The 12,003-nt window shown below is 40.5% G+C and overlaps 1 protein-coding gene across 2 annotated transcripts in view; it reads right to left on the minus strand.

Moving 5' to 3' along the window:
- LOC134574477 (uncharacterized) overlaps positions 1-12,003 on the minus strand; it is a 168,571-nt gene that overhangs the window by 107,634 nt on the left and 48,934 nt on the right. The gene's annotated exons all lie outside the window — the stretch shown is intronic.

The raw sequence follows: 12,003 nt of genomic DNA on the forward strand, positions 1-12,003 counted from the left end.
ATAATGTGAGCCTTTAAGCTATGGCATCCCTGATCCCTCAGACACAACATTACAGGGCCCTGGATGGAGGAAGGATTCCTGATAAGCTAACAGACAGCTCAGTGCTAAATCACACAACAAGAACTGCTCCAAAACATGAAATGATTCAGTTTAACCCTTCAAGTCCCAGCGTGACAGAGGTAACTACGTAATTTCATGAAAGTAAATTGATCTGAAAATTTCGACTAATTATTATTACATCTGCGTCAAGGAAACATCAACGCAATTGGCCCCATTAATTCTTCTTTCCTGGTGTCATTATAGCGCGGCCTACCCTTTCAATAATCATTGTCCACATCCTACTGCTCCCACCTTCAGGACTGTATTCCAAATGCATCCCTTCAATACTTAACACGTACCATTAAACTCAATCCCTCCATTCTGTGAAATTCCTCCACTGAATTATCCTTTCATTTTTAGTTCCAAATCCTACATATGAGACATTTTCTCTAATTTACAGATCTTCAAAATAAAGATTTAAAGTTGGCCCCCGGCCACACCCGATCGGCGCGCCCACAATAATGAATTACCAGCAGCGAGCTGGGAGCAGGTCCCTTGCGGCGTCCATCCCCTTCACACACGGGATCCAAAAGGCACCGACTGCGAGGTCACGTCCATTTGTAGCCCCGCCTCAAAAAATGACGCGACCGTGCATGTGATGTCACAACGTCAACGAACATGCAAGTTCTGGGGTCAGAGGCCAAGCTCTGACCAATCCCAGCCCAAGGAGGGGTATTTAAACCCCAGAATACCTTAGCTCATTGCCCTGCCGTGTTTTCCCTTCCTGGTATCCAAGTGTGTTTTCCTGATCTTGCTATTGATATTCCTTGTTTTTGACTTCGGCTATTCCTGACTATTCTAATTTCTGGTTTCCCTTCTTATCGATCTTATGTATTTCTGGCTCCCTTGGCCTTGGCTTTTCCTTGACTATTCTTTATTCTTCACTGTATTAACCCGGCCATTCTAAGGACCGGTTAACGTTCTGTCTGTTTTTCTATTCTATGTAGATGTTACAGAGTTCTGCGTGTTGGATCATATAGTCGTTGTGACATTAAGACAGGGCCATGGATTCTGCAGAACTATGTAAACATATGATAGCCTGTGAGAGTAGGGTGGAGGATATGGATCACAGTTTGCCAATTTGCCCAAGCATTCCAGACATTGCTACAACGCACGACTCATCTTGAGTCACCTCAGGAACAGCCGGCTACTCTGCCACCGGTTTTGGCGGTACCTATGATGTTTAAAGCTCCATCCATAACCCTTTCACCTCCTCCTCATTTTGGAGGTGATCCTCATTTTGAGGTTTCTCCCGGTTCATTTCCATCAGATAGGTCAAAGATCGGCTACCTTATAAACCAGCTAACGGGCAAGACATTAACCTGGGCCAGCCCTTTATGGGAAAGTGTCAAATTTGTGGACCCAGGACATACTTGAAAACGAGAGAAATCTCAATGTATCTTTCCTGGTAAAATATTTTATAAATAAATAAATAAATAAATCCATCGCCCATAATTACAGTGAATTTTTAACTGAGCTCAAAGCGACCTTTGAGCCTATGGGAAAAGATAAGAATGCAGCCAAGGCCTTGATGAGAATTAAGCAAGGCAACCACTCTGTGGCTGATTAAGACATTGAATTTAGAATATTAGCCTCTGAAGTAGACTGGACCAACAGCGGACTAGTTATTGCTTTTTCAGAGGGTCTAGCCGAGAATGTACTCGATGAGGCCACAGCTAGAGACCTTCCTGTCAACCTTAACGAATTTATCACCTACATGATGACATAGATAAGAGAAAGAAATAAACAACGGGCTAGATTTACTACCTTGTCACTAGCTCCTTGTTTTTCTAATCCTGTCGTATCTGTTCCTCTTCCACCTTTGGAAACTGAACCCATGCAGTTGGGGGTAACCAAACTTACGGAAGCAGAGAGACAGTATAGGAGAAACGAGGGCCGATGTCTATACTGCGGCAAAAAGGGACATCTTAGATTTCATACCCTGTAAGTGCGGAAAGAATGCACACCTAAGGACCGTTCAGGGCCCGACCTTAGGTGTGATGTTTATGTCCCCCTAAATTGACTAAGAACCGTTTCCTGGTGAAACTGAACATCCGGCTTAACAAAAATACTATTCAGTGTTAGGCTATGATTGACTCTTGGGCAGCGGAGAATTTCATTGACAGGAAGTTCTCTGCTAAACGCGGAGAATTTCATTGACAGGAAGTTCTCTGCTAAACACCTCTTACCATTACAACAAAGGCCTTTAGCAGGCGAAAAAATGTATAGCTTGGAGGAAAGAAGAGACAGGGGGAATATGATAGAAACATTTAAATACATAAAGGGAACAATATGATATAATAGGCATAACAGAAACATGGTGGGATGAGACACATGACTGGGCAGTTAATTTAAATGGGTACACATTATTTAGGAAGGATAGGAAAAACAAGAAGGGTGGTGGGGTATGTTTATATGTCAACCATGAGTTAAAGTCAAATCTTAGGCATGTGGAGTGTGACAAGGAAGATGTGGAAGCTTTATGGGTAGATATCTGCTTGGGGCAAACAAAGGGAAATCAATTATTGGTTGGGATATGTTATAAACCACCTAATGTAAATATTATTGAGGAAGAACAGCTGTTAGAGCAAATTGAGAAAGCTGCAAATCGAGGTAACACGTTAATTATTGGAGATTTTAATTACCCAGACATAAATTGGGATAGAGGGACTAGTACTTCAGCAAGGGGAATCAGGTTTTTGAATGTGTTAAATGTCACCTTTATGTCACAACTGGTGTAAGCACCAACTAGAAAGGATGCTTGTCTGGATCTCGTTATAACAAACAATTGTGATCTTTTAATCAATATTCAAGTAGGGGAGCAATTGGGAAATAGTGATCACAATATGGTAAATTTTGAAATAAACTCAAAAAAGCAAAAACACATGGGGCATACTAAAACATATAATTTAAAAAAGCCAATTTCAATAAGATTAGGGCAGCTCTACAACATATGGACTGGCATAAACTCCTTAGTGATAAAACCACTGAGGAAAAACGGAAACTATTCAAACAAATATTAGAAAGGTACATTTCTCAGTATGTACCATTGGGTAATAAATATAAAAGAGACAAATTAAAACCAATGTGGCTTAGTAGAGAAGTAAAACAAGAGAGTAAAAATAAGAAAAAGGCATTTAAATCAGACAAATCAGAGGCATCCTATATAAGATATAAGGAAGCCAATAACGCTTGCAAAAAGGCAATTAAAGTGGCTTAACTAGAAAATGAGAAATTGATAGCTAAAGAATGCAAAACCAACCCCCAAAATTTTTTTCAAGTACATCAATTCTTAAAAAAACAAAAAATGAAAAAGTAGAGACACTGGAAACAGAGTTGGGTTTATTAGCTAATGAAGACCAGGAAAAAGCAAAACATTTAAATAACAATTTTTCTTCAGTATATATTAATGAGGATCCTATGGCAAGAGATATGCAATCGATTGCTGCAAAAAATTATACGATAACTTGTGATTGGATAACTCAAGACAAGGTTCTACAGCTATTAAAGAAAATGAATGTAAATAAAGCTCCGGGGCCTGACTGTATTCACCCACGAGTACTTAAGGAGCTAAGTGGGGAAATAAGTGAGCCTCTGTATTTAATTTTTCAAGATTCTTTTGTTTCAGGTGTTGTACCGGAAGATTGGAGGAAGGCAGATGTTGTTCCTATATTTAAAAAGGGTTCAAAATCCTTGCCTGGAAATTATAGACCTGTGAGCTTAACTTCTGTAACTGGGAAAATATTTGAAGGGCTATTAAGGGATAATATTCAGGAATTCATTGGGATGACCTTTGTTATTAGCAATAATCAGCATGGTTTTATGAAACAGAGGTCATGTCAAACTAACCTAATTGCATTCTACGAAGAAGTAAGTAGAAGTATAGATCAGGGTGTTGCAGCGGATGTGATCTACTTGGATTTTGCCAAGGCATTTGATACGGTTCCTCACAATAGGTTAGTCTTCAAACTAAAAGAAATTGGTATAGATGAATATTCTTGTTCTTGGGTAGAACATTGACTTAAGGATAGAGTACAACGAGTTGTAATTAATGGTAAATTTTTAGGCTGGACAAAAGTGGTAAGTGGTGTCCCTCAGGGTTCTGTTTTGGGACCACTTCTATTTAACATATTTATAAATGATCTTGAAATAGGCCTTGAAAGCCATGTATCAGTGTTTGCAGATGACACAAAACTTTGTAAAGTAATAAAATGTGAGCAGGATATTGCTTTGCTGCAGAGGGATAGATTGGGGGACTGGGCACTAAAATGGCAGATGAAATTTAACGTAGAGAAATGCAAAGTTATGCACTTTGGGGTTAAGAATGCACAAGCAATATACACCCTAAATGGTAGTGAACTAGGGATAACCACACACGAGAAGGATTTGGGAATTGTTATAGACAACAAATTAGGCAGCAATATGCAATGTCAAGCTGCAGTTGCTAAAGCCAGTAAGGTTTTTTCATGTCTGAATAGGGGCATAAATTCACGGGATGAAAATATAATTTTGCCTCTTTATAAATCGCTGGTAAGACCACACCTTGAATATGCTGTGCAATTTTGGGCGCCTGTTCTAAAGAAAAATATCATGGCACTAGAAAAAGTCCAAAGACGAGCTACAAAATTGATAAAAGGAATGGAGCATTTTAATTATGAAGAAAGGTTTTAGTTTGGAAAAACAGCGCCTGAGAGGGGATATGATAACTTTATACAAATATATTCGGGGCCAGTACAAACCTTTATCTGGAAATCTATTCATAAACAGGGCTATACATAGGACACAGGGTCACACATTTAGGATGGAAGAAAGGAGATTGTATCTAAGGCAAAGAAAAGGTTTTTTTACAGTAAGAGCAATAAGGATATGGAATTCTCTGCCTAAAGAGGTGGTTTTGTCAGAGTCACTACAGATGTTTAAACTGCAATTGGATAAATACTTGCAAAAACATAACATACAGGGATATAATTTCTAATTAGTGGGGTAATAGCTGCTTGATCCAAGGAGACCTCTGACTGCCATTTTGGGGTCAAGAAGGAATTTTTTCCTAATTTGTGGCAAAATTGGAAGCGCTTCAGACTAGGTTTTTTGCCTTCTTTTGGATCAACAGCAAAAACATATGTGAGGAAGGCTGAACTTGATGGACGCAAGTCTCTTTTCAGCTATGTAACTATGTAACACAGTAAAGGAGGAGACTATATTTAAAAGAAGAAAAACTACCACAACAAGAGCACATAGTCTTAAATTAGAGGGGCAAAGGTTTAAAAATAATATCAGGAAGTATTACTTTACTGAGAGGGTAGTGGATGCATGGAATAGCACTCCAGCTGAAGTGGTAGAGGTTAATACAGTAAAGGAGTTTAAGCATGCGTGGGATAGGCATAAGGCTATCCTAACTATAAGATAAGGCCAGGGACTAATGGAAGTATTTAGAAAATCGGGCAGACTAGATGGGCCGAATGGTTCCTATCTGCCGTCACATTCTATGTTTCTCTCTCTCAGCCTCTCGTCTCTCATGAAACCTTTCCTATTACTGTCTTAGTAGAAATCTTGCACACTAAGGAAATGTTTTCCTTAGGTAATCATTTCTCTTTCCTGTCCCATCATTCTTGGTTTCCCATGACTCCAAAAACACAATCCTTGGCTAGACTGGACCAAAGGGGAAAAAGTGGGATGGGAAGAGGACTGCTGGGGTAATTGTAAGAGCCTTATGCCACAACGTATTTGCACTGTCAATGTACCCACTGCACCACATCTGTCAACAGAGATACCACCTCAATTAAAGGTAAGGTGGTATTCAATACAAGTACAGTCAGAGACGTTACCACCTCATCGGTCTTATGACTGTTTTATTGACCTCTTACCAGGAATCATGCCTCCCAAAGGAGGAGTCTACGCATTATCTCCCCAAGAAACCATCTGTTTCGAGGAGTATATTAAAGATTCCTAGAGGAAAGGACACATACGAAGATCCTCCTCTCCTGCTAAAATGGCAGATGAAATTTAACGTTGGGTTTTTCTTTGTCTCTAAGAAGGAGGGAGACCTATGCCCCTGCATTGATTATAACGGTTTGAAGAAAAAAATGCTTACCCCATTGTAGCGGAGCGGCAATATTAAATCCCACGATCTCCGCTGGTATTAAAGGTAATCCACAGTCTGCGCTGAAAAGTAAGGCAATATCCCAAATCCCCCAGTAACCGGACGAAACACAGTTATGGGAGTCAACTGAGGTCTTTATTCACAGCTTCCAGTATTTATGCAAGTCCCCATGCAAGGGGTTTCCTTACTGACATAGCAGGGGTAATACAGTGAGGGACTACATGGGGGACTTAACATTTGGAGCAATTCTCCCATCAGGCACTGCTGCACGAGAGGGACACTCCCACTGAAATACACCGTTAAGTGGATTATCCCTCCGTGCAGCAGAACCGGCATTTTACCTTTAAATTAACCATTTCTACAATATTCATGTTATTCTGACGAACGGACGTTCGGTAGATAGCTGGGGTCTGAGTGCACCTTTCGTGAGAGTACCGCTCAGATCCCAGCTAAAACAACCGAACGCCGCACGAAATACACTTTATTATTAAGGTCGTCTGAAAGTACCGAACACCGATGGGGAACCACAATAGGAGAAGACCGTAGCTCCCGAACGGCCTGGAAGTACAGCGGTGTTCGTGCCGTCGAGTAGCCGTTTTCAGTTCCAGGCACTCGACGACAAAACACAGCTGGGGAGACAAAGGATCCAAGATGGCCGACCGCCGCGTGGTCGGTAGTCGAACGACGGCCACCCAGGAAAGCACTTAACTACCGATTGCAACAATCTGGTAATTGGTGCCACATGACCCTCAGTGTGTGGGCTTGGGTTCGGTACTTAGTTCGTTTCACAAACAGCCGGTAAAGTTGCTGTTCGTGAAACAACCATGTAAATGCTAGCGGCTTTCGTCTGCCAGCATACGAATGCTATAAGGATACAGGCAAACATACATTTAAATACAGAATGCAAAGTACATTCAAACATAATATGGCAGCAGTGTTTCGGACAACCTTTAGAGTCACAGTTCTATAGTCTGAAGTGGCTAGGTTTGCCACACCCATTCCCCTTATCTCCGAACTATTTGATCGGCTCAAAGATGCCAGAGTTTTCACCAAGCTCGACCTTGGGAGTGCATGTAACCTAGTCAGAATCAAAGGTGGGCATGAGTGGAAGACAGCGTTCAATAGCAGAATGGGGTATTATGAGTATATGGTTATGCCGTTTGGTTTGTGCAATGCTCCAGCGGTATTTCAACACCTGATTAACGATGTCCTTAGAGAATAATACATGCATGCAAAAGATGGAGCTTCTAAGTAGTATTTCAACAGATATTCTGTAAAATAAAATCGTACAACAATAGTGCAATACAGTATGTAAAATACATAAAAAGTAAAATAAAAGAGTGATATCACTCACAAGCCTGGAGTCATACCCTCATATGACTCGGATAGTATGTGCCCTTGGACCATTTCAGGATGTCCAGATCCTTTTTCTCCAAAGTGATCAGTGCTTTTTTCTTTCCCTTTTCTCTTTCTTAAAAAGAGGATATCAGTCCATGACCATAGAATCTGGAACGCAAATGCGCTCCAAATACACAATTGGACTGTTAGATATCAATAAAGTTTCTACGTTTGTTAAATCAGCCAATCGAGAATGACATACCCGAAAGTTAAGTGATGAATGGTAGCGCTGGAACGCACATTGCGTTCCATCAGACGAAACCCCGAAGTGAAAATGTAACAGAGAAAAAATCCGGATCGAAAATAATGAGCGGGCTATTTAAAGCAGAGAAAACGAACGGATTTCATTGCAGCCAACTGAGGAAGCCTATTTGATAAGGCGAAATGCGTTTTGGACACTGTAATAGACTATACAGCCTACCCAGAAGCCCATCTGGTAAATTTGATTGTTTTTATATTTTGAATTTTATTTGGATCAATAAAGCACCTTTTTTCTTAAAAGAAAATCTCCCTGACCTGGCATTTGTATATTTTGGAGCTGGGTAAGAGGGGGAAGGAGAAAAAGGAAAGAAAAAAGCATTGATCACTTTGGAGAAGAAGGATCTGGACATCCTGAAATGGTCCAAGGGCACATACTATCCGAGTCATATGTGTCTGTGTGTCACTATGTCTGGGTGACAGTTTGTCTGTCAGGGCATGTGTGTCAGTATGTCAGGGCGTGTGTGTGTCAGTATGTCTCTGTGTGTGTCAGTTTGTCTGTATGTGTATCTGTATGTCAGTGTCAGTATGTCTGTCAGTGTGTAAAAATGTAACCCCTTAAGGACACATGACGTATGACGTCATGTAAGGAGTATGTGGGAGCATGTAGGATCTGTGCTGTGTCCAAGGTTTCCCATAAATTACCTCCCGGGTTATTGCAGCCAGTTCCCATACCCAACACTCCATGGACCCACTTAGCCATGGATTTCATTGGTGATCTCCCAAATTCTAATGGGTTTACCACTATCTTTATGGTGGTGGACCGTTTCTCCAAGATGGGACATTTTATACCTCTCAAAAACTGCCATTGTCCCAGAATCTTGTCCATGTGAGATCTTTAGACTACATGGAATACCAAAAAACTGTCTCTGACAGAGGTACCCAATTTGTATCCAGGTTTTGGCGTGCTTTCTGCAAACAGTTGGGCATAGAACTTTCGTTTTCCTCTTCGTATCACCCTCAGACCAATGGGGCGGCTGAAAGAGTCAATCAAGCCTTACAGTCTTATTTACGTTGCTTTATTGATACCAATCAGACTAACTGGTCAGAACTTTTACCCAGAAGCAGCTAGTATCCGAGAGTGCGTTTTGCTAATCTTGTTATTGATATTCCTGGTTTTAGACTTCAGCTATTTCTCCCTATTCTAATTACTGTTTTCCCTGACTTGGCTTTCTTATCGATCTTGTGTATTTCCGGCTCCCTTAACCTTTGCTTTTCCTTGACTATTCTCTATTGTTCAGCGTATTAACCCGGCCATTCTAAGGTCCGGTTAATGTTCTGTCTGTTTTTCTATTCTATGTAGATGTTACATAGTTCTGTGTGTTGGATCATATAGTTGTCATGACATTTCCATAAAGGTTGATTCTATATGAAATTGCCGATACATTGTGTTAGAATTTCATTAACAGTGAACTCGACAGATACACCTAAAGTAGGAATTCTGTAAGTCTGTATGTATGACTACGAGAATACTGATTCATTTTCTTGGTTCTCTCACATTGTAAAATGCAGTTTCTCAGGAGATGCACAACTGCTTCCTAGGACATCCGCCACTCATGCGGGAAGGTTTGTGGAGGGTCTCACAGAATATTCCATAGATTTACATTGTGTGCTGTCACATCCAAAAGTATCTGCAGACATGTCAGGAATAAAATCGTGGTGACTATATCACCCCATTTCTACAACCAGGTATCACCATGCGGTGGGCATGCGTCCTGTGATGGCGATTCCAAAAACATGTAGAGATCATCAGAAAACTTCTAGAGTATCAAGTAACAAATTCAATCCTCTTCTATATCAATTTACATTACCATCATCTCTCCGTTTGGATTCTCCATTCATCATCAATATAGTCCAAGCACATCTAGATTGTGTCCATGCGTTATGAGGTCATGAAGACACAATAGTTCATTGTTCTCCATCCGTGATATTATTATATGAGACCATGTGAACAAATGACGAGTCTTCTGATACCGATGGGCAAATGAAAGCACATTGAAGGCATTTTGTCACTTCAGCTACTCTAGCCTTAAATGTGAAATTCCCTTTGAATTCTCACTTTTGTAAATAACCTTAGACTGTGCAATAGAATGGATCTGAACTCTCACTATAAATGTAAATACTATGCCATTTCGCAACCCTGAATGCTTTATTTTGATATCTCTGGTATCTGAAAGTTTGAACCAGGGCTGAAGCAGGGAGCATTAATAAAAGGTTACCAAAGGAAAACAGAACTAATTTAATTATTGAATGCACACAAACAAACAGACCGAGCCTAGCTCCCCACATCCGCCTCGGACCGTTTACACAAAGCTCCACTAATGTGTCAATAAACTCAAACCACCTGGATCTTCACTCAGAATTGCTGTCTGTGTCCAAACTTGCTGAAATCCAGGGAATATTAGAGAGAATTAATGAATGGCAGCTGATATGGAAAAAACAAACACTAGATGATAATCGAATTAGAACAGATTTATTGCCGTGTTTTGTTTGGAAGTCGAATTATATTCCAAGTTAAACAATCTGTGAAATGGGCTTTTCTTTATTGTGAATCTGTGACTGGCCAGAGGATCGCAGCCATGGCAAGAATTGTTTGTACGAACATCAAATGTAGCCGTCTGTTTCTGGCTACCATAGACAATCACAGACTGTTCTCAGTCACCATCACAGAGCATCATATGAAGTGAGAATGCATAAAGGGACATAAAAGGGTAATGAAGAGAATGCAAATAAGGAATGTCACTCAGAAGTTGAAGATTTTAAACTTTGCAGGATGAGATTTTTCAGCCAATCCTGGCCCTCCATGCCCGAAATCTTTACCCAATAAGGTTTTTGTAGTGTGACCAGCAGAAGTCGGTGCATTCATAGAATTAAGAAAAGTTTGCACATTTTATGTTCTTTTTTATCCTACTTTCTCATAAGAAATAATAATATCCTTAATTAGGACACAGAATATCTATCCTGCAGGTGATATGCTCCAACTTCCCCATCTCGAGATATTACAGCATTTCTGATTTACTTGTTCTTGAAAATTTGCTAGAACGAGTGAACAAACGCATAGTAAGAGGTCATCGAGTCAAGGGCCAAGCTTACAGCCCGACGAGGCCTGTGGCACTTCACACAATAGGGTCACCCATCCAGCGCCCAGACAGCAGTGGCTACAGGTAATCGATATATGGCACAAGCTGAAGCAATCGCAATTGGACTGGATTTGCATTCTACAATGTCTGATCCTGGAATTAAATAGGGAGATCCTTTACCTTCCATGGATAATTTTTATAGACCTTACAAATATACTAACAGTAAAAAACACTACTTAAAATATAACCCTAAAATTAAATCTCGTTGGCTGTTTCAGGTGCAGAGAACTGGCCTAAATACTATACATTTATATAACAAGATCAGAAAATGTCTGATCCACATTTACAATGAGATCCTCCATTACAATGAGATGTAAAATTATCCTATAAAATAAACCCCACTTTACACAGTGGATTAAATTAGACCAACACGATGCAGTAGAGCGTCTTTGAATGCTTGTACTGCCATATAACCTATATTTATCCGGGTCGTAGCCGACCGAGCAGACGACAAGATGCATTTGTGACGAACTGAACCTCGTCACGGGTTCTTGGAGGGGCCTGCTGGCCAGCCTCTTGCCTCAGGACTATGGGCCCTGCAATATACCTTGTCCAATGCACTTGAAAAGGCTCTGTTCATTTGAGTTATGTACTTTTGTACTCCAGACAGATAGACTGTTAGTCCTGATTCCCTGGGACCATGTGCACAGTCGGTCAAAAATAAGACTTCCAGGAAATGAATTAATCAGGGTGATTTTTGGATATGTTGGATATGTTGGTAACCCAGATCAGGGCTATCAGGGGATGTAACTTTTGTGGGAGTTTTGTGTGTTTTAAGGTAATTTTGGGGTTTTGTAAAAATGTTTGTTTTTTCTGTACTTGGAGATAATTGGATTGGATTAGTACAGTTCCTGATCCAATTATCTCCCAGGCACAGAGAAGGGATTATCTGATTTTGTATGGGAGTGCCAATGTGATAGTGTATTTATTTCTACTGTGGTTTACTCTCAAGTCCAGAGGGGAGTGCCCCTTGCATGGGGACTGTCTTAAAAGGCCAGTTGTGGCTAC

This window comes from Pelobates fuscus, chromosome 10, assembly GCF_036172605.1.
Source record: "Pelobates fuscus isolate aPelFus1 chromosome 10, aPelFus1.pri, whole genome shotgun sequence".
NCBI lineage: Eukaryota > Metazoa > Chordata > Amphibia > Anura > Pelobatidae > Pelobates > Pelobates fuscus.